Raw genomic sequence first — 24,060 nt, 5'->3', positions numbered from 1 at the left:
AAAAGCTGGCTTCAGTTTCTGCTACCGTGTTTCCCCGATAGTAAGACAGTGTCTTACTTTCTTTTTACCCCCAAAAGCCCCCCTATGTCTTACTTTCGGGGTATGTCTTACATTGGAAAAAAATTGAAAGGGTCCTTTTAGCGGCAAAGGATTTCCCTCGGTGCACGCGTGGAGCCGCAGACGCGTGTCGGGGAAGCGTGTGTCTGGAGGGGAGGAGCCGCTCTGCGCAGTTGGGCAGCCCCACCTGCCTAACTGGACCAACGAACGCTGAACGTGGTGCAATAACAGCCCAGCTACTCTAACCTCCCGCAACTAGCGCATCAAAGTTTTGCATCTCTACTTTGGGTCGCGTGCTTATGCTTGTGTTTAAAGGGAAAGAACTTAGTATTGCTATCGGAATTCTCTCGACGGGGAAGGAGGCTGAACCGCAGATATAACGTTGGGAAGAAGGTGCAAGGAATCGCGTGGGGGGGGATACCGGCGGTGGTTTGGATTAAGCGATCGTAATCCCCCAAAAGGACGAACTCCAGCCTCGGAAGGCCGATGAACCGATGGCTACGAAATTAAGGCTTTTCTTTGAGAGAGAGAGAGAGTGGGGGATAGTCGTCGTCGGAGCGCTAAAGACCAGGGCAGAGAAAGCGCGAGCTGCATGCGGGAGAAGCGGAGGAGGAATCAGGCAAGCCGAATGGGAATCCCTCCCCTGCCCTCCCTCGCTCCATTCCCCGCCAGCAACTCCTCCGCAAACCCACCTCTACATCCTCGCTCTGCAAGTGCCGAGACAGGCGGACCACATTGCAAAGGGCTGCCTCTCCTGCCGCCGCTGCTATTGCTAATGCCCGGGGCTGTAAGCAAAACCCGGACCAGACTCACACAGAACAGGCTCCCATTCGGCTTGCCTGATTCCTCCTCCGCTTCTCCCGCATGCAGCTCGCGCTTTCTCTGCCCTGGTCTTTAGTGCTCCGACGATGACTATCCCCCACTCTCTCTCTCGAGGGAAATCCTTTGTGCCTTGCCGCCGAGCTCTCCCACCTGCTCGGCGGGTCATCGGGCTCCCCCCCCGCAATACCCCCGTGTTTCCCCGAAAGTAAGACATTTGTCTTACTTTCGGGGTATGGCTTATATTAGCCGACCCCCCTGAAACCCCCCATATGTCTTACAATCGGGGGGGTCTTACTATCGGGGAAACACGGTAGGGGCAGGGAAACAGGCTGGTTTCTGAATAGACTGGCCCAATCTTTCTTAATGTGCCAAAAAAGTATCTGCTGAGGGTTATTAAGAAAGACTGAGTATGCTTTCTGTCTTTAAAAAAAACCCCCGTTTCTCCATTTCTCATTTAGGGAAATATAATACTCCGCCTTTTAAAAATATTTCTCAAAATACAAGGGTTATCCAGAAAGTAATGCACCAGGTGGGAATATCTTCAAATTCAATATAAATTTTCAAAACATAAACATACACCAGGTATCGAAAAATATAATATGTTAGATAAAATATTCCCTGGTCCACAGGAAAAACTAATTAAGAAATTCTATTGCTGTTTCACAATTAACAATCTAGATACAACTACACTTAAAACTAATATCAAAAAATGGAATCTAGATCTGAAACATGAAATTCACTCTGATGAATGGCAACTTATATGGAGAAGGAACTTTAAAATGACACTAGCCACTCCATATAAAGAAAATTTAAACAAAATGTACTATACATGGCACATTACCCCTGTAAAATTAGCGAAAATAGACAACTAATTATCTCCCACCTGCTGGAAATGTCTAAAGGAACAAGGTACATACTTTCACTTATGGTGGCAATGTGAAAAATCCCAGGCGTACTGGAAAAAAATAGGAATCTGGTTAGATGAAATCCTCAACATAGAGATAGATAAAACTCCAGAATGTTTCCTCTTGGGTATTATAAGACAAAATTTGAAAAAAAAAATCAAATTTATCTAGTTATACATATTACTACAGCGGCCAGACTAGCATTTGCACAATGGTGGAAAAATGATGACATGCCACATGATGGACTAATATTAGAAAAGATTAGAAGCTGCGCAGAAATGACCAAACTAACTATGGAACTTAGAAATAACGAAGATTCTGTCTTTTATAACTGCTGGGACTCTTTCTACTGCTGGGTAGAAAAGGGGGAAAAAAGAGAGAAAAAATCTGATTGATTAACAATTGTAATTGTATGTATACAAAAATAACAGTCTGGTGTTTATTTTATTTTAGTAAAAGATTGAAAAAAGATATATACGAAAACCAACCTATTTATAATTTTTCTGCTATTTCATACTCAACTTTATCTCTTATTTATATACAATGTAATTATTTAACTATACTATATCGGGATATTGAGAATATTCATAGCACAACTTATTACCATAGATCTGCCGTTCACCCGCCCAACCTTTTAAATGTATTTTCTGTTGTTATTGTATATTGTCTATTGATGTTTATATGTTGCTATGTTTTTTGTATAGTCTTGTAAATAAAAAATTATTTTAAAAAAACCAGAAAGTAATGCACCACATTTTTTTCTTCAACAATTATTTATTGAACACAATGAAACTTACACACAAGAAAGAATGATTTTTCTTCTACACTCCCCTATTTTCCCACATAATCTCCATCCCGTTTTATGGCCTTCCTCCAGCGAGACACAAGGGCGTGTACTCCCTGTTGGTACCACTCCTTGTTCTGGTCGTGAAGCCCTTTCTGCACTGTGCAAATCACCTCTTCGTCATCCTCAAAATGTCTTCCACGAATGGCATCATTTAATGGCCCAAACAAGTGGAAGTCTGAGGGAGCTAAGTCAGGACTGTAGGGGGGAAGGGGTAACACTGTTCAACCCTGTTTAGTGATGTGTTCCGAAGTCCTCAAACTTTATTTATTTATTTATTTATTAGATTTATATGCCGCCCCTTTCCGTAGACTCGGGGCGGCTCACAACACAATAAAAAACAGTTCATGACAATTCTAATAATTTACAATTTAAAATATTTTAAAAAACCCATTATTAAGCAGACATACCAAGCATACCATACATAAATTGTATAGGCCCAGGGGAAATATTTCAGTTCCTCCATGCCTGACGACAAAGGTGGGTTTTAAGGAGTTTACGGAAGGCAAGGAGGGTAGGGGCAGTTCTAATCTCTGGGGGGAGCTGGTTTCAGAGAGTCGGGGCCACCACAGAGAAGGCTCTTCCCCTGGGTCCCGCCAACCGACATTGTTTAGTTGACGGGACCCGGAGAAGACCCACTTTGTGGGACCTAATCGGTTGCTGTGTGAGGCTGAGTGTTATCATGTTGAATCAAACATTCACCTGGGTTGTTATGGTGCCGAAGTCACTGGAAGTGCTTCTTCTTCATACAAGCTTCAGAATTAATGGCATCAGATCAATGACTATGACACCCAAACACAGTGCCAAAACACTGATCATGATCTTACTGGCAGAAGCAGTTGCTTTGAATTTTTTTCTTCTGTGGAGATTAAGGATGATGCCATTCCGTCAACTGTTGTTTTGTTTTGGGCTCAAAACGGTGAACCCAGGTTTCATCATCTGTCACAATCCTGGACAAGAACACTTCCCCCCAGCTTCAAAACTTTTCAGCAGCTCAGAATAAATGTTTTTTTTCTGAGAGATTTGTGGTCCACTGTAGTGTTCCCTCTAATTTATAAATAAATAAATAAATAAATAAATAAATGAATGAATGAATGAATGAATGAATGAATAAATAAACAAACAAACAAACAAACAAACAAAAAACCCACCCTGTTTTGCCTCAGAGAATTTCAAAATAAAATACTGTACTGTGTGTCTATAACAGTGAGCTCATAATAGGGCAACTCTATCAATATCAAAAGGCCACTTAAATAGTTGAGCTACTTTCAAACTAGATTTTGATTTTCTTTCTCTCTTCCTTACTCCCATTCTTTTTCTTTCTCTTTTCCTTCCTCTCTTTTTTCTATCTGTTTCTCTCTCTTCCTCTCTTCCTCTCTCTCTCTTTCCCTCTCACTCTTTCCCTCTCGGCTTCTGGGCAGGTTTGGAAAACTCTGAGTTGATGATGATTTTTAAGTGAGCGATTGCTCACTGCTCAGCTTACAGGGAACTATGGCGGAACCCATCGTGCACACACTTTTCAGTAATCAAGAGCACGGATTATTGCATCCCTACTTTTTTTGCTGATTGACAGCTTCAGCACCAACTGCTGAGTTGTTATGCGTCAATCCTCATGAATGAGCACATCAGTAAGCTGCGCATTGTCAGGTGTGGCAGCTGTGGCTGGCCGCCGCGAATACTGCAAATCTTGGAGCTCTGCCGAACCGTCTTCTAATGGCCTCACCAGGGAGGGCTATAAGCCATAATGGTGGGAACACCGTTCTGGTGGTGGCAATGGAACGGGTAGGTTAGCTCCATTGTGGCTGCCAATGCACACACAACCCAGTAAAAATTTCTACTAATTCTCGTAAAAATTACTGGCAATTTTTGCTGCTGGGAGGGTGCCAACTCCTTTTTAGGCTCTACTCCATTTTATCAGCTGAGCCAGGAAAGATTACATGTTTTTTCTGTCGAGTCACCTGGCATACCCAAATATGGGAGGGAGCTCACTGTCTGTGACTTAGGGGAAAAATCACTGCCTAGCAAGGCATAAGCAGCCCAGGTTCGAATCCTAGAAGCGTATGGCTTGGCTGACGAAAGCTAAAAAGCTTGAAATACAGTAGATCTATACCAAATCTCCCTTTATTTCTTTATAAGTTCTTTGCAAGTTTGGAAAATATGGTTTGGTGTCTGGATGGCTCCTGGAGTGGGGCTGAAAAGGCAAAAGGGAGCAGTGAGCTACCTCCTGGGTATGCCAGCTGACAAAACAGAAAAACATGTAATCTTTCCCTGTCTCAGCTGATAAAAGGAAGTATAGCCTTTGCAAGTTTGCAATGTATGTATGTACTGTATGTATGTATGTGTATGTGTATGTGTATGTGTATGTGTATATGTATATGTGTATCTATATCTATATCTATATCTATATCTATATCTATATCATCTATATCATCTATATCATCTATATCATCTATATCATCTATATGTATATGTATATGTATATGTATATGTATATGTATATGTATATGTATATGTCAAGAATAGTCCTAAAAATGCGAGTTCCAGGTACATACGTGAATGATGAGGCAGCAGCCATCTCGATCACCGGAACATAGAAACTTTAATAAAACCACTTAGCTTTCGTTAGCGTGCTGCTAACTTCGTCAGAGTTTTAAAATGCCGTGGGAGACAAACATCTTTATAAAGCATTACTCAGTCTGCTCATTACCCGCGTCACGGGGCCACACCCTTCCCTCCCCCCTGCGGTAAGCCTAATTGTGGGCTTAATCATGCTGGCTGAAGGGAGATCTACCTCTTTTGCTCGTGTTTGTTGCCTTTTTCCCTCCCCAAGGGAGGGGGTGGAATTGTGAGGCTTAATCCTGCTGGCTGTAGGGAGACCTGCCGCTTTTACTCGTGTCTGTTGCCTCCCTTGGGGAGGGAAAAAGGCAACAAACACGAGCAAAAGAGGTAGATCTCCCTTCAGCCAGCATGATTAAGCCCACAATTAGGCTTACCGCAGGGGGGAGGGAAGGGTGTGGCCCCGTGACACGGGCAATGAGCAGACTGAGTAATGCTTTATAAAGATGTTTGTCTCCCACGGCATTTTAAAACTCTGACGAAGTTAGCAGCACGCTAACGAAAGCTAAGTGGTTTTATTAAAGTTTCTATGTTCCGGTGATCGAGATGGCTGCTGCCTCATCATTCACATATGTATATGTATATGTATATGTATATGTATATGTATATGTATATGTATATATACATTAATAGGAAAGTGAACACAAGAACAAGGGGACACAATCTGAAGTTAGTTGGGGGAAAGATCAAAAGCAACATAAGAAAATATTATTTTACTGAAAGAGTAGTAGATCCTTGGAACAAACTTCCAGCAGACGTGGTTGGTAAATCCACAGTAACTGAATTTAAACATGCCTGGGATAGGAGATCTGCGCATGCGTTGCTCTAGATAGACGCACCGAGAGAAAGCTCCCTCTTGTGAAGAAGGAAAAGTAAAAGTTAACCCTCGACAACCCTCTCTAGCTCGGTGAAAGTGGATTGAGAGGAAGCAAATTGAACAAGCTGTTGAAAACTTTATGAGAAGGAGTTAAAAGTTGAAGCAAGTAATAGTTTTTAACGTGTGTAAGTGGATAAGCGAGAACAAAGGAAAGATGGCGTCTACTTCGGGGTTGGAAGGAAAGATGGATTCGTTGCTTAATGCATTTGCTGACATGGGACAGCTGCTCCAAGATATGAAAAAGGAATTATCAATCATTGGTGCTGGAATGGCAGACTTGAAAGAACAATCCAAAACACAAGATCAAAGAATTGGGAAACTGGAGGTGGGGAAGTCTCGCCAGGAAATCCGCATCATTAACTTGGAGGACAGACAACACAGATCTAATCTTCTTCTGAGGGGTTTTCCCAAAGACTTTGTGGAGAGTAAACATCTTATTCAAGAAATCCTTCAGTGGTTCAATGAAAACAAGGTTAAATGTGACCTACAAGAATTTGAAAGAGCGCATTGGGCTTTTGGATCTCGGAATCGAGGGGATTCAAAAGACATTATTGTAAGGTTTGCCTCAGAAAGGAGAATGGCAGAAATATTCAAAGAGTTGAAGCAGATTCTAAACTTATGCTACAAAGCTATTCCAATACGTGTTTTAAAAGATCTGTCTGCTGAAACCCTTAAAATGAGAAATCAGATGAGAGAAGTGACCTCCCAACTTTATGAAAATGGAATTAGGTTTATGAAAATGGAATGGCGTTATCCAGCTACAATATTTGTTTTTAAAGATTCCAAGGCTTTCCAGGCGAGATCGTTGGAAGAGGGAAGAAATTTGCTTCATCAGTTGGGGTTACATCCGGATGAAGCGTCCCAGGCACAGACATCGAAAAACCGGCCAGAAGCAGCAGAGGGAGAGTTGTTTATGCTCCAACCAATCCGTGTAGCAGAACAAAGCAACACGGAGAAGATCGCAGCACTCCAGAAGGAACTGGATTCTCTCCAGGAGAAAGAGAAGAGGGACGAGCCAAGGGTCACCCGCCAGAAGAAAAAATAATAAACTGAACTGAGCTGACTTACTAATATGGTACTATGATTTTCAACTAACTAATCTCTTTCTTGTGTACTTTTTTTAATTTTTTTCGCTAATTAATAAGGGGAGAGGAGGGAAGGAGGGGGGAATCTTTTGATATGATGTAAAATGGGGAGAAAGGGGGGAGCTTTCTGGTGGAACGCAGATCCAGGGGTGCCTCTCGATAACGAAAGGTTTTTTCGTTGCCTCCCCCTGGGGGGGGGGTTAGGGTAGAGGCACTAGGGTGGAGATTCATGGCAACTAAAAAACATTTTTCCGGTAGGCTCTGTTTTGCAGGAGGGGGAAATGTATTTAAAATTATGTAAATGGGTGATATAGGGTTATTATCGTTGAATGTAAATGGTCTTTCATCACAGAAAAAACGTTTTAGAATCATGAAGCTGACTAGGGACAGTAAAGTTGATGTTTTATTTTTATCAGAAACTCATAAAGGAAGGGAAAAAACAGATAGATTAGTTACAAATAGTGAGTGGCAACAAGTTTATGAGTCGAGAGGCACAACCAAATCAAAAGGAGTCGCCATCTTGTTTAACCGAAGAGTGTACTTTCAATTAATTAATATTAAAAGGGACAAAGATGGCAGAATGTTATTTATTAAGGGGAAAATAAAAAATAAGTTAGTAACCTTAGAGGTAATTTATGCTCCTAATGTAAATGCAAAACAATTTATAATAAATGTAAAGCGGAAACTAGATAATTTTGCGGAAGGTATAGTGATCTTAGCAGGCGATTTCAACTTGGAATTAACAGCAGGGAGGGGGGAAAAGAAAAAGTTACACTTAAATAAAATCAATATGACGGATTTACATGAAAACATAGCAAACAGAGACACCTTCTACTCTGCAAGACATAATAAATTTAATTATATTGATTATATGTTAATTAATAAGACAGATGAGGCAAAGCTTAAGAAAGTGGAAGTGAAAAGTATCTGGTTATCAGACCACGCACCTCTCTTGGCAGTGATCAAGATACGGACCGGTAGGAAACAAAGAATTTGGAGATATAACCCTCTGGTTTCAGCTAATGAGGAGAATAGAATTAAATTACAAAGGGAACTTAATGGATTCTTTTGTATTAATGCAACAGGTGAGGTTAAACAAACAATAGTTTGGGATACACATAAAGCAGTAATGAGGGGCAACTGCATTAGTACTGAAGCTTTTATTAGGAAATCCTGGGATGTTAAGAGGAATAATTTATTAAAAGAAATAGATTTAATCCAAGAAACTTTAAAAATTACAAGAAATAGAGAATGGAATTTATTATTATCATTTAAGAAAAAGAAATTGCAATCACTTGATGAAGAAAGATGGAATAAAATGAATATGATTATGAAACATAGAATTAGAGGTTGGAGTCACAAATCAATGAAGCAAATGGTACATTATTTGAAAAAAAGAAAAGAGAAATCTTACATCTCTGCTTTAAAAGATAAGGATGGTGTAATAAAACGTAGTAATGTAGAAATGGAAAAAATAATGAGAGATTTCTATGGGGAATTATATAAAAAAGAGTATGTTGTTTCGCAAACCTCAGAGGTTAAAAAGAAATTAGAGGAAGAAGATGCCCAAATGTTAAATGCAAAAATTACAAGTGAGGAGATATCTAGAGTTATTAAGGGATTGAAACCGGCCAAAGCTCCAGGTCCAGATGGTTTTACTGCTGAATATTATAAAGTGTATATGAATGAATTATTACCGCATATGGAGAAATTGTTCAATAATGTGTTGGAGACTTTTGAAACTCCAAAGACATGGAAAATGTCAGAAATTATAACGGTCCCAAAACCAGATCGTGATTTAATGGATCCGAGTTCTTATCGCCCCATCAGCCTATCAAATCAAGATTATAAGATATTTATGAAAATATTGGCAAATAGGGTGGAGAATATATTACCAAAAATAATTGGAGAAGATCAATATGGATTTGTGAAAGGAAGGAAAATTTATGAAACAATAAGAAACGTGGTCAATGTTTTACACCATGCTACCAGTACCAAAAGGAAATTATGCATTTTAAAATTAGATGTCTATAAGGCTTTTGACAAAGTTAGCCATGACTACCTACTTCAATTATGTAAAGATTTAAATATGGGAAACATATTTTGTAGAGTTATAGAAACAATATATAAGGATAATGTGGCTCAAATTAGAGTAAATGGTAATAGAACAGAAATGGTTAAAATTCAAAATGGAACTAAGCAGGGTTGCCCACTATCCCCAATGTTATTTGCATTAGCAATTGAGACCCTAGCAAACAAAATTAGAAATGATAAGGAATGGAGAGGCTATCAAATAGGGGAATTGGAATTGAAATTAAACTTATTTGCAGATGATGCTATAGTGATGTCTGAAACCCCAATTGAAATGATGAAAAGAATAATGATACTACTTCAGGAATTTAAAGATCAATCTGGACTGAAGGTTAATATAGACAAATCAGAGATAATATGTTTAAATACAGGCCCTAAAGAGCAAATCGAGATTCAAAAAACTTCAGGACTGAAACTAGGTTGTAAAAAAATGAAATATTTGGGAATTTGGTTATTCAAGAATCCAATAAAAATAGCAACGGCCAATTATAACCTAATATGGAAAAAAATCCAGAAGCAGATTAAAAATTGGAAGGGTAAAAAGTTAGGAAGAATGGCTAAGATTAGGGCTCTTAAGATGATGATAATACCAAAAATGATGTATTTGTTTCAGGTTCTACCTGGTAGTTTTCCTGAGGCAAAATTAAGAGAATGGGATAACAGACTAAATTTTTGGATTGAAGGAGATAAAAAACCCAGAATAAGGAAACATTGGCAGATTGCACAAGAGAAAGAGGGTGGGTGGGTGGGGCAGCCCATGTCTAGTATTATATAGAAATGCATTTCAAATGGAAAGGTTAATGGAGCTACAGTTATGGGGGGAAAAGAAATGGGTACGAATAGAAAAAGAAATTAATAATATAAATAATAAAGAACTATTATTTAAAAATTGGAGTAGAATTGAAACCAGTACCTTAAGTGATCCTTTTAAAGCATGTTTAGAAATATGGCTTAAATGGCAGAGGACAAGTGGAATAAAGGTATCCAGGCTATCAACGTTACATGTATTGAATATAGGGGATGACGTTAATCTAAGTAGAATTATTAAATAGTAAAGGAATAACGAGAATTGAGCAATTATATGAGAAAGATGGAAGAGTTAGTAGAACTAGATTGGAATGGTGGATTGGTAAACAGAAATGGTTGCAGATTAATGCAATATGTACATACTTAAACAAAAGTGAGAATAAAGAAGCCTTCTTACGGGAAGAAAATAGTGTAGAAAAAATAATAAGTGAAAAGATAAATGAAAGTAAAGCACAAGCTGGTAGTATATATAGAATGCTATTGCAAATGGAAGAAGAAGTAACAAAAAGTTTAACAAGATGTTGGCAGGATGATTTACAAATAGATGAAAGAGAAATGAAAGAAATAATAGAAAATATATACAAGATTAAAAATACGAGAGTTAGAGAGATGAGAAGAAAAATCTTACATAAATGGTACTATACACCTGTACAAATTGCACACTTCCAGGGGAAAGAGAAGGGCATATGTTGGCAAGGATGCCAGAAAAAAGGAATTTTTATGCATATGATCTGGGAGTGTGCAGAAATTCAGAAATTCTGGAATGTAGTCCAGAATGAAATTAATAAAATGTTAAACATTAACTGGATTATTACAAAAGAAATAGCAATTTTAATCAAATATAGAGAACTAGGAGAATTTAAGGAAATTAAAACCGCAGCATTGGAAAGTGCTCAAGCGGTGATGGTATTAGGATGGAAAGATTCTACAAAATGGACACTACAAAATTGGTACTGGTACATGGTGGACCACATACATTTTGAAATCATGGAAATAAGATTAAACAATTTCGATGACAACAAATTGGAGAAGTTGATGGTGCGATGGAATAAGGTAAAAGATTATATGTTAAGTAGAATCTGTGATGTAAATATGAAAAATAAATTGCAATCACTCTTTTAGTAATACTTGATCAAGATAGAGCCAAAGAATAATAGATAAACAATTAAATTTTTTTGAATCCTCTTGTATGGGTGGTGGGGGTGATGGGGTGTGTGTTGTTGTTAGGTGATGGGCACATGCACTGTGCACTGTTATATGTTTGTTTTATGTAAACTTTTAAAAATCAATAAAATTTTATTTTAAAAAAAAAACATGCCTGGGATAAACATATATCCATCCTAAGATAAAATACAGGAAATAGTATAAGGGCAGACTAGATGGACCATGAGGTCTTTTTCTGCCGTCAGTCTTCTATGTTTCTATGTTTCTATGTAACATATTTTTGCTGATAATGAAAAGGAAGGGAGACTACTATAAATCTATTTATATATACATAAATATACATACATACATATACATACGCACACACACTCACACACACATGTATATATACATTGCTCAAAAAAAATAAAGGGAACACTTAGAAAACAGAATATAACTTCAAGTAAATCAAACTTCTGTGAAATCAAACTGTCCACGTAGGAAGCAACACTGATTGACAGTCAATTTCACATGCTCTTGTGCAAATGGAATAGTTGTGTAAATGAAATAGTCAATGAGAATATTTCATTCATTCAGATCTAGGATGTGTTAGCTCACTACCTGCCTCTTAGCATGAATGCACCATTCTAATTATAGCGATTTAAGAAAATTTGTCCTTGGGGTGAAGTTTCAAACATTCTAGCCCAGTCTGCAGACCACTTAAAAGGAAGCACTTGGATTTAAGCCAATTGTGTCCCATTGATTTAGTTGAAATGAATTGGCTTAAGTTCAAGTATTTTAAAAAAAAACATTTTTAAAACTTAAAACTGGTTGAGTTTTGGGTAGTGAGGCATACATGTTCCCTTGCAATACATGTTTCATTGCAATACATTGTAATACAAGTTATTACATGTTCCATTGTAATAAAACTTGTAACCAAAAGAAAAGGCCCATTTGTTATGACTGTGGAATTTATTTGGGAAGGGAAATAGTTGAGAATGGAGTTAAAATCCAGTAACATTTAAATTTGAAATGATAGAATCAAAACATAACTCTGAAGAAGCAAAATGATCTAAGTTTAGGGGGAATTTGTCCCATAATTATGGTTTAAAAGTACATAAAGTAGTATATGTGGTAGTATATTTCATTAATGGTTTCGAATAATGCAAAAGATAGAAATTACATTTAAAACATGGGAAAATTTTTACATGTAAAAGCAAATAATGTATGCGATTGGGGAAATCACAAGGAGGGTGGAGGCCCTGTTCCCTTCCAGGAGATTCCTAGAGAGGCCCCATGGAGGCTTCTCCCCACCTTTTACCGCCTTGTTTCCTCCCAGGAGATTCCTAGAGAGGCTCCATGGAGGCTTCTCCCTGCCTTTTCCAGTTAAAGTTTCAGAGGCTCGGGTTTGTAAGTAGAAAATGGTTCTTGATCAGAGGCAAAAAAAAATCTTGAGCACCCAGTTCTTATCTAGAAAAGTTCCTAAGTAGAGGCGTTCTTAGGTAGAGGTACCACTGTAATTTTATTTAAGCCCAGACAGACAGAAATCTTTCTTAAGTTTCTGTTTCATTTCTCTGCACAGACTCAGATGTGTTTAAGCTCTCATTGGCTGACGTAGTTGCTATGCCCATTCATTGGCTGACCAATGTTGTTACCATGGCTCGCCCAGTCATGAATATTCTAAAAAAAACCCCTCCCTTCAATTGGAGCACCAAGCAAACGGTCAGTGCCAGACTTTCAAGCGGCTTTTAAAGGGCACCCTGCCCAATGAGGCCTGCAGCATGTCTCCTCTGCCAGCATGGATGGGCAGGCCAATTCCACTGAGATGAGATGACCCTTCAAGTAGGATAAACCCATGCCATGAAGTACTCTAATGATGATTACCAGTGATGGACCACTACCGGAAGCGGTTTTCGGGATGCGTACACAGCTGTGCATGCACGCATGCCCCTGTGTGAGATTTGGCTTCAGCACTTGCACAGCAAGCAAATTCTCACGTCAAAACACGCGAGCGAGATTTTGGCGATTTTCAGTTATTTTTTTGCTTCTGAAAATGCACGGAAATAAAAATATTGGTGAAAATCGCCAAAATCTCACTCATACATACATCTTCAGAGGGTGCCTTGGTAGCACAAAGACAGCAGTCCTTTGCTGGTGATTACCAACACCTTGAATTGCACCTGGAAGCAAACCAGCAGCCAATGCAGCTCACAGAGCAAAGATGTTCCATGGGCCACTCTTGGACCCCAAGAATTGCCCCTGCTGCTGCACTCTGCACCAAACTCTGTAGCTTTTGAACACTTTTCAAGGGTAGCCCCATGTAGAGTGCATTGGAAAATCCAGCTGAGAGATAACAACATTTAAGTGAGATTTTTTTAATGGTTTATGTATTTTGAAGTGAAAAAAAAAAATATTCTGGGTCTTTGCACATGAAAGGTGTCCAACCACTACCCATATTCTGCTCGTGCCTTGAGAAAATAAAAGTACTTTAAAATGTACCATGGTTGACATCATGAACTATATCTTCATGAATTTTTTGCACTGGTTGGTCAATCTTAGAGAAGCCTGATTTCTTATGGGCATCAGGATAGGCAATTTCCTGCCTCTTCTTGATGAACTGTCCAACATCTGCTGAATAAACAGACTTGAGCTTGCATTTTAAAAATCTATTTCTGAAGGCTGTTTTTCTAACCTCTGCCACTAACACAACACAAACTTCAGGGAAAGGGGAAAAGATGTGTTTTCAGTATGCCATAACATGGGAACTCCTGCTGGGAAAGTGGTAAATATTCTTATACAAGCAAGAGTTTGAAAGGGAAAAGTAGATTTAAGAAAAGAAACAGTTCAAACCAGCAGTAATGGAAAGAGGGAAAATACACGCTCCAAAAAATTCACTGATGTGATGTAAAGTCTTTGAAAGGCAACTTTTGCTTTGAAATGAAACTGCACCTCAGTATTCTCAGGATATTTGGGGTGGGGGGAGGGAGAAATCTAATACTGTACTCTGGAGTGAATTAACTCCAGGAAGGATAGGACTGAGATGGTGAAGTACTATAGAGTAGTGTTTCTCTACCTTAGCAATTTAGCAACATGAGCATTTACTGAGGAACTGCCTTCCACAATGGTGGAATTAATTTCATATATCTAGATCAGTGTTTCTCCACCTTGACAGCTTTCAGATCAGTGGACTTCAATTTCCAAGAATTGTTAGCAATGACCATATTGGCTGAATATTTAAGTTCATGCATTACTTGGCAATTAATGGTGTAGAACATCATAAATCATAGCTAATGCAATGTGGATACTGTTCTGACCCCAGATAGAGCCCTTCAAGAAATAAGTCCACACACCTGAAGTTTGTAAAAGATGTGTTTTAAACATATAATTGTAATATTTGATAAAGCAGAAAGTTTGTCAAAATGCAGCAACAAGCAAGGAATGTCTTTTCTGCACCAGCTAATTATCATCTGAGAACAAATATAAAGTTCAGAGTTATTTTTTCTTTGATCAAACAGCTAGCATTTTTGCACTGATTCACTTGAATTGGCAGGCAGCCGGGAAATAAGAAGGTCCTTCTTTTTTAAAAATAATATATTTATTGTTGTTGTTTTTTCCATACAACATATGTTCTTATTTACAGGTCCTTCTAATAAACTCATTATTTCCACATCAAACTCCAATCATCCATCATACAGATTATACATGGGGCTACCTCTGAAAAGTGTTCGGAAACTTCAGATCGTGCAGAACGCAGCCGCGCGAGCCATATTGGGGCTTCCAAGATTCGCCCATGTTTCTTCAACACTCCGTGGCTTGCATTGGCTGCCGATCAGTTTCCAGTCACAATTCAAAGTGTTGGTTATGACCTTTAAAGCTCTACATGGCAATGGACCAGATTACCTCTGGAACCGCCTGCTACCGCACGAATCCCAGCGACCCATAAGGTCCCACAGAGTTGGCCTTCTCCGGGTCCCATCGACTAAACAATGTCGTTTGGCGGGCCCCAGGGGAAGAGCCTTCTCTGTGGCAGCCCCGGCCCTCTGGAACCAACTCCCCCCGGAGATTAGAACTGCCCCCACCCTCCCTGTCTTTCGTAAACTACTCAAGACTCATTTATACCGCCAGGCATGGGGGAGTTGATATAGCTGTTCCCCCTAGGCCATTACAAGTTATGCATGGTATGTTTGTGTGTGTGTTTGGTTTTATAATAGGGGTTTGTAGTTGTTTTTATTATTGGATTGTACATGTTGTGTTTATTATTGTTGTTAGCCGCCCTGAGTCTACGGAGAGGGGCGGCATACAAATCCAATAAATAATAATAATAATAATAATAATAATAATAATAATAATAATATTATTATTATTATTATTATTATTATTATTATTATTATGTACCCACTCATCCAAAGACTAAGCCTTATATAGCCAGAAGGCGTGATTAATTGTTCTATAGAGCTATTCATGCATATAGCTTTTCCTGTTCAGTCATTCCTGCCTGCTAATACTTGATCACACTCTTGCATCAAGAAGTGGCTCTACCTATTCTCCTGAGTCATTCATTGGCACATCTGGAGGTGCAACAGACCCTGGTTGGCTTTCAGCCTCTGACTCCACATCCTCTCTGACCCTATCAGACAAAGCATACTGGCCTAGTATACCAAAACACACCTGTCTCTTGATCGTCAGAATCCATGATCAGCTGAGTAGGACATGGACGGGCCACTATAGGTACCACCAGCTCAGCTCTGCAAAGACCCCTAGTAAGGATCACTCAGAAATATGATGAGACTAGAAAGCATCCTATCGTGCTAAGAAAATCTATCCATGTTATTAGGGAAATGCCTGCAGTTTTAAACAGTGCATCTTGGTTTGACAATCCTTTTCTTCCATGGCTTGCTGCCAAATTCAACCATTAAGGCCCCTGTGCTCCATCATATTGTTGATGAGCAAACAGACCACATCTTTTATCTGTGCAATGTTGTTAATAAGCTCAAAAATCATTTGCATTGTAATTGTTCTCCTTTCTCCTCAAGGGTTACATCATTTGTATACAACCTCTTTAAGTTGCTGAGGCCCAGGTTTGGGATTCGGCATGATGAACAGACCCAAAAGTACAAGAGGGTTATAAACAGCAGCAGCTTTCTTAGAAATATGCAAGTTTGTGTTTGCCTCAAACAGCGTTTCGTAGTGCCTTGGCTTCATTATTTTCCACTGTTGTGTAGAAGAATAGTAATAATTACAGCAATGCTGACAGTCATGGGACCAAACACGGCAGTGGTATATTTAAGTCTAAAAATAAAAACAGATGTTTGTAATAAATTTGCTAGAAATACTGACATTTTCTTATTATTTTCAGCAAATGTTTTTAGCAATTTTCATCAAGTGTGCTTCAGATTCTGTGCCAGCCGAATTCAACCCTTCTCCTATTTCTTCTTAGCAAAACATTTGCTATTCACCACATGCTGGCTCAGTTATGTTGGTGCAAACTAAACCAGTAAAACTACTGAAGTGCAAAGAAGCTGCAGTGCTACTGGACATAAATATCAACAATGAATACTTATGCTGGACAACAATACTCAAACCAGTTTCCAGTGTTAATCAACATTCAGTCAACCTATCCGAGCAGTGCAAATTTTCCTGTTGAAAATCTTGTAAGCATGATGATGTTTGTAAAAAAATATTAAACGGTGGCTTCTTACTACCTAAATATGCCATACAGCTGCATTAACAGAGGGATAGAATTAAGATCACGTGAAGTGTTAATACTACTTTGGTAAGACGACACCTGGAATATTGCATCCAATTTTGGTTGCCCCAATGTAGAAAAGATTTTGAGACAGTAGAAAGAGTGCAGGGAAGAATGACAAAGATTATTAGTGCAGGGGCTGGAGATTAAAACATATAAAGAAGGTTCAGGAGGGAAGTGTTTTTAATAGGAAAGTGAACACAAGAACAAGGGGACACAATCTGAAGTTAGTTGGGGGAAAGATCAAAGCAACATGAGAAAATATTATTTTACTGAAATAGTAGTAGATCCTTGGAACAAACTTCCAGCAGACGTGGTTGGTAAATCCACAGTAACTGAATTTAAACATGCCTGGGATAAACATAGATCCATCCTAAGATAAAATACAGAAAATAGTATAAGGGCAGACTAGATGGACCATGAGGTCTTTTTCTGCCGTCAGTCTTCTATGTTTCTATGTTTCTAAGAATGGTTGCTAGAATTAGGTATGTCTAGTTAAATGAAAAGAAGGATTAGGGATAACATGATAGCAGTGTTCCAATATCTAAGAGGTTGTCACAAAGAAGAGCGAGACAACCTATTCTCCAAAGCACCTTATGACAGGACAAGAAGCAATAGGTGGAAACTAATCAAGGAGAGAAACAACCTAGAACTAAGGAGAAATTTCCTGACAGAGCAATTAATCAGTGGGACAACTTGCCTCCAGAAGATATAACTATTACAACACTGGAAGTTTTAAAAAAGAGATTGGATAACTACAGTATTTATCTAGAAACATAGAAACATAGAAGACTGACGGCAGAAAAAGACCTCATGATCCATCTAGTCTGCCCTTATACTATTTTTTGTATTTTATCTTAGGATGGATCTATGTTTATCCCAGGCATGTTTAAATTCAGTTACTGTGGATTTACCAACCACGTCTTCTGGAAGTTTGTTCCAAGGATGTACTACTCTTTCAGTAAAATAATATTTTCTCATGTTGCTTTTGATCTTTCCCCCAACTAACTTTAGATTGTGTCCCCTTGTTCTTGTGTTCACTTTCCTATTAAAAACACTTCCCTCCTGAACCTTATTTAACCCTTTGACATATTTAAATGTTTCGATCATATCCCCCCCTTTCCTTCTGTGCCCCAGACTATACAGATTGAGTTCATTAAGTATTTCGTGATACGTTTTGTGCTTAAGACCTTCCACCATTCTTGTAGCCTGTCTTTGGACCCGTTCAATTTTGTCAATATCTTTTTGTAGGTGAAGTCTCCAGAACTGAACACAGTATTTTAAATGTGGTCTTACCAGTGCTCTATAGAGCGGGATCACAATCTGAAATGGTATAGCAGGGGGTTGGACTAAAACACTTCCAAGGTCCTTCCAACTCTGTTATTCTTCATCTGTTTCTTTTCCTTTCCATACAGCTACAAATATTAGTTTAAAGTCTTCCTTTCGCTTTTGGATACAGGGTGAAAAAAACTATAATTAATATTAGTTAGCAGAAATTGCAACATAGACAGTTTCTGAAGCTGTCTTGCTTGAATCAAGCCTTTTTGCAATTGGCTACATATATACTTTTATATTTTTCTCAACAACTGCCTTCCCCAAGGCCGAAAATCAGCTGGCTAGCATGCACATGTGCATTGGACCTGGCATAGCGCAATGCCTTGCGTGCCCTCTGATATGGTTCTGTGTGCCACTTGTGGCACACATGCCATAAGTTTACCATCACATCCAGTGATGGGCTCCTGAGGGAATGGTCAGGAACACAGTTCCGGTAGCAAAGTTTGGAGCTCCACCCCAGAGCACCCAATTTGCACTGAAAGATGTTGAAACAAAATGCATAAGCCACACCCACAGTGTGGTAGTAAAAATTTTGGTAGCCCATCACTGATCACAGCCCTAGGAGGAGAAGTTTAAATCTATTTTCCCAAGCTAAAATAATTCATTTCTAATGAAAATACACCCGGCGTCTTACATTTTAGCTGGTCTTATATGTAGCACCTCATTATCTCTAGCTGACATCTAAGCCTGTATGAATTATAAGCCTCCTACGGTTTCTCCAGGACACTTTCTCAGAAAGACTCTACCTGTACAGTTAACAAAAATGATTGCATATGGATGTAAAATGAATGTAAGTATGTCTTCAAAACTATGCTACTTCTACAATTCACACAATATATGTAAAGTAATGAACAGACTGCTTATCTCTTTACAACCACTGTATATTTAATATTGCAGATTTGATCTCCCTACATATCATTGAAACCAATTTTTACAAGCAAATCGTGTTTCAAATAATTTTCACTCTTCTGGACCAGGTGTCTGCATGCAAGTTTTGTTTTAATTGGGCTTTAAAGCTACAGAAACTGAGAAAACAGCTACCAGAGTGCTTTGCTGCAGATTTGTTTAGTGAATTTAGAAGCTGTTTGAATATAAAGTAAGAAAGCAGGGGGGGAAACAAACCAGAACAACTCTTGGAGCAATATGGGCACACCATCACATGCCCAATTTTGCCCTGAACAAATTACAATTTCTGAGTGGTTGTGAAGGGCCGCTCCATGCAGACTGCATAGTAAAAGTCCAAGTGACTGTCTGGAGGACCTCCTCATTCAGGGTGGGTCTCAGTTGGCTCAACAGATGAAGCTGTGTTCTTTAAGCAGAACCTGTGAGTCCAAGATAACCGCCAATCTATATACCAGTCTTAAAAGGAAACGAGCAACTCTATCCAATACTAAAACTAGAAAGTCTCCTGATGCAGATCTTTCCCCAAATCTATATCCATTCAGTCTTTTTTATTTTTCATTTATTTATTTTGTCCAATACACAATAATACACAATGAAGATTATTAGAGGATATAGAAGAGAAGAAATACGAGATATAGGATTATAGGAAAGGGGATGGAAGGCACTCTAGTGAGCTTATGTACACCCCTTACTGACCTCTTAGAACTCTGGAGAGGTCAACCGTGGATAGTCTAAGGGTAAAATGTTGGGGGTTAGGGGATGATACTACAGAGTCCGGTAATGAGTTCCATGCTTCGACAACCCGATTACTAAAGTCATATTTTTTACAGTCAAGTTTGGATCAGTTAATATTAAGCTTGAATCTGTTGTGTGCTCTTTTGTTGTTGTGGTTGAAGCTGAAGTAGTCTTTGACAGGCAGGACATTGCAGCATATGATCTTGTGGGCAATACTTAGATCATGTTTAAGGCGTCATAGTTCTAAGCTTTCAAGACCCAGGATTATAAGTCTAGTTTTGTAGGGTATTCTGTTTCAAGTGGAGGAATGAAGGTCTCTTCTTGTGAAGTATCTTTGAACATTTTCAACGGTGTTAATGTCTGAGATGCGATATGGGTTCCAAATAGATGAGCTGTATTTGAGGATGGGTCTGGCGAAAGTTTTGTAAGCTCTGGTAAGTAATGTGAGATTTCCAGAGCAGAAACTACGTAGGATTAAATTAACAACTCTTGAGGCCTTCTTAGCGATGTTGTTGCAGTGGGCTTTGGCACTTAGATCTTTAGTTATTAGTATTCCAAGGTCCTTGACCGAGTGGGGATTGTCTGTGATAATTTGTTTATTAAGTTTGTATTTGAAGTTCTGATTCTTTTTGTTGATGTGTAGGACAGAGCATTTGCTGGTTGAGATTTGGAGTTGCCATGTGTTGGACCAGTCAAAAACTGAGTCTAGGTCTTTTTGTAGAGTAGTTGGGTTATCAGTGGTGTTGAAGAGTTTTACATCGTCTGCAAAAAGAACACAGTTGCTTGTGATGAGATCGCAAAGGTCGTTGAGGTAGAGAATGAAGAGTGTAGGTTCCAGTACGCTACCTGGGGGACAGTGTTCCCTCTAATTTTTTTGGGGGGGTGGGCGGAAAAGTATAGTGTCTGAGCGGCAGTCCCTTCGGGACTGGGCAGCACAGAAATAACAAACAAACAAACAAACAAACAAATAAATAAAAAACCCACCCTGTTTTGCCTCAGAGAATTTCAAAATAAAATACTGTACTGTGTGTCTATAACAGTGAGCTCATAATAGGGCAACTCTATCAATATCAAAATGCCACTTAAATAGTTGAGCTAGTTTCAAACTAGATTTTGATTTTCTTTCTCTCTTCCTTACTCCCATTCTTTTTCTTTTCTTTTTCTTCCTCTCTTTTTTCTGTTTCTCTCCCTTCCTCTCTTCCTCTCTCTCTCCTTCCCTCTCACTCTTTCCCTCTCGGCTTCTGGGCAGGTTTGGAAAACTCTGAGTTGATTATGATTTTTAAGTGAGCGATTGCTCACTGCTCAGCTTAGAGGGAACTATGCTGGGGGACAGTGCTTTTAACAGGGATGGGTGTGGATATGGAGCTTCCTATTTTGACCACTTGCTGCCTGTTAGACAGGAATGCAGCAATCCAGCTGTGGAGGGATCCTGAGATGCCATAGGATTTAAGTTTTTGAAGTAGTTTGTCATCGACCACTGAATCAAAGGTGAAGAGTCTTGAGACACAGCTACGAGACGGTTCTTTATTAAGCTCTTTTTGAAAGTGACAATCAGCTGGAACGCGTCTCAGCTGGGCAAGGGAAACCGGCTGTATTTATACTATTTTTTCTCCCGCCCAAAACAAGCTGTCAGCGCCTTAACCAATCAGGCGCTGGCTATTAGCATATTTTCCCTAGTAACAGTTACCTCAGGCATAAACAGAGTATTTAACACCCCTCCCTTTTCAGATAAGAAAAACATACAATTACACAGAGAGCCATGTGACATAGTCAGCCAATCGCTGCGGTCTTTGTATTGTCCTGGCTGACCTGCGCAGTTCATTTGGATCTCCGCTGTTGGCGGTGAAGGATGTCGGATCGTTGGTTCCTTCTGGGACCTCCAGCGGGCCTAGCTGAGCTCCGGTGTCTGGAACAGAACAAGTGGGCACCACATCGTTCTCGGCTGTCGTAGGGAAAGTCGATGGGCTGGGCGAGCCGCAACGAAGTGGTGAGTCCATTTTCAATTCGATTTCGGCTGGTGTTGCGTTGTTTCCTGTTGGAATTTCTGCAGTCCTATCCAGTTCGGATTCAGGGCATTTATGTAGATGGTCGATGTGCCTAGTCCATACTCGGCCATTGTGTAACAATATTTCAAAAGTTTTAGGAGCTTTTTGTTGCAGTACAGTCCCTTTGAGCCAATTAAGGCCTTTGTCAAAATTCTTAGCAAATACACACTGCCCAATAAACATGTGTCTCTCAGAATCAACAGGCATAACATTAGTTGTACAGAACATGGGGTGCAATCTATCTAAGGTAGACCTGAGTTTCCTGCCCATAAGAATTTCAGCAGGGCTTCTACGGCTTGTGGCATTTGGGGTTATATGTTGGGCCAATAGGAATTCATCTAAGTGCTCTTGCACTTCCCCTGGGCCAGCCCTTCATAAAGCCTCCTTGGCAACACGCACATACCTCTCAGCCAATCCATTAGCCCACGGGGAAAAAGGAGATATGAGCGCATGCCTGATTCCTAATTGGTCCAGGAACATTTCAAATTGCCTGGAAGTCAGCTGGGGCCCATTGTCAGAAACTATTACATCTGGGCAGCCATGTGTGGCAAACAAATGGCGTAAAGCTCTTATGGTAGCACATGTTGTAATATTTGGCATGACAATAATCTCAACCCATTTAGACAATGCATCAACCACTACTAGGAAATACTTAGTTTGAATGGGGCCAGCAAAATCTATGTGAATTCGGGACCAAGGCCCTTTTGGTTGGTCCCAATCCATTGGAGTGGTTTTAGGGGGTTTTGGCCTAGACTCCTGACAGGGGTCACACCTTGCCACCCATCTCTCAATTTCAGAATCAAGTCCTGGCCACCAAAAATGGCCCCTTGCCAAGCCCTTCATCCTTACAATACCAGGATGTCCCACATGCAGCATTTTTAACACTTTTTGTCTCAATATTTTGGGAATGATTACCCGGTCACCCCATAATAAACAACCTTTAACAATTGATAATTCCAACCTTTTGTTTTTGAATTCCACAATATCTGGCCCATTACAGTCGGCATCCCACCCCCGTAGCACACAATTTACTACTTTCATAAGAATAGGGTCCTGTTTGGTATGTTCTGCCACTTCCGTGGCAGTAGTCAGGGGTTTATCCTCTAACTCAATGAGTAATACGTCTGCAGAGGGGGCAGGGTCTTGTACTAACTCAGAAATAGGACATCTGCTAAGGCCATCCGCATGGTTAATACTAGTCCCTCCCCTGTGAGTTAAGGTATAATCATAGGCAGATAAAAAAATGGCCCATCTTATCAATCGTGGGGACATGAAGGGTGGAGTTGGCTTGTCTGGGGCTAGGAGTCCTAATAACGGCTTATGATCTGTAATCAATTCAAAATGTCTACCAAAAATATAATGATGGAACTTTTTAACTCCTGCTACCAATGCCAGAGCTTCCCTGTCAAGTTGACTATAATTCCTTTCTGCGCTTCACAGTGTTTTAGAGAAAAATGCTATAGGGGCCTCAGTGCCGTTAGGCAGCACATGAGCCAAAACACCACCCACTCCATAAGGTGAAGCATCACAGGTGAGGCGTAGGGGAAGTGAAGTACTGTATTGTACCACTACACTTTTGGATGTTAAAAGGTTTTTTATTTGAGAAAAGGCTTTACTTTCACTGTTCCCCCAACTCCATGGGACTTCTTTCTGCAATAGACGGTGTAGTGGTTCTGCCGCTGTGGCCTTCTGTTTTAAAAAAACAGAGTAGAAGTTAAGGAGGCCTAAGAAAGCCTGCAGTTCTGTCCTATTTTTAGGCTCTGGGGCCTCTTGTATTGCCTTGACTTTATCGCATGTAGGATGGATTCCTTCGCCATCTATATTATATCCCAAAAATTGGATACACTTTGTACCCCAAACACATTTACCAGGTTTAACCTTAAGCCCCTTGTCTCTTAGCCTAGTTAACACCTCCCGTATTCTTGAGTTTAGCTGGGCTTGATCCCTTCCCGAAATAAGAATATCATCAAAATAAGGCAAGGTTCCCTTAATTCCTATTAATAAGCGCTCCATAAAACTCTGAAAAATTCCTGGTGCCACACTGACCCC

Source organism: Erythrolamprus reginae, chromosome 2, assembly GCF_031021105.1.
Source record: "Erythrolamprus reginae isolate rEryReg1 chromosome 2, rEryReg1.hap1, whole genome shotgun sequence".
Taxonomy (NCBI): Eukaryota; Metazoa; Chordata; class Lepidosauria; order Squamata; family Dipsadidae; genus Erythrolamprus; species Erythrolamprus reginae.
Note: the sequence above shows the minus strand (reverse complement) of the source record.